Consider the following 515-nt stretch of genomic DNA (forward strand, 5'->3'; position numbering starts at 1 on the left):
TTCAATTCTGAGACCTTTGTTCTCAAGCGCCTAAAGTGTTGAAAATGGCTCGAGGAAAGTATAAGAATTTTAAAATAAAATGTACCTGTTCTCTACCTATATCGTGTGGAATAAAAGTGACGAAAAGACAATCATCATTGAGTTAATGATATTAATTTGACAGTAATGTTTAATTACGGATAAAAAACTGATCCTTGCAAATAACTAAAAGCATAAATGAACATCAGCAATAGCGGTGCAATTATAGTAATGACAGTAATATGTAATTAGTCACAGACACATCTAATATTCATAAGCAAAGCCTCATCAGAGAAATGGTGTTCGAATCGGTTTGATGGGGCATTTAATTTATTATTCACTCTATTAGTCTGTAACATGCAACAACCAATAGGCTAATGGAAATGTGCCTACTTTTGTCACAGGAATAATTGACAATAGAATATAGTTGGTGTATTTTTTGTTCCTGGAAATATCTTTTATGTCTAGCTTTGCCTTGGATTTATTTTTTCTTTCTT

The 515-nt window shown here is 31.8% G+C and overlaps 1 protein-coding gene across 1 annotated transcript in view; it reads left to right on the top strand.

Annotated features, from left to right (window-relative positions):
• The window catches only part of LOC119585084 (major facilitator superfamily domain-containing protein 8-like), a gene marked incomplete in the record, with an annotated part of 19,608 nt that overhangs the window by 7,632 nt on the left and 11,461 nt on the right, over positions 1-515 (top strand).

This window comes from Penaeus monodon, chromosome 19 (genome assembly GCF_015228065.2).
Source record: "Penaeus monodon isolate SGIC_2016 chromosome 19, NSTDA_Pmon_1, whole genome shotgun sequence".
NCBI lineage: Eukaryota > Metazoa > Arthropoda > Malacostraca > Decapoda > Penaeidae > Penaeus > Penaeus monodon.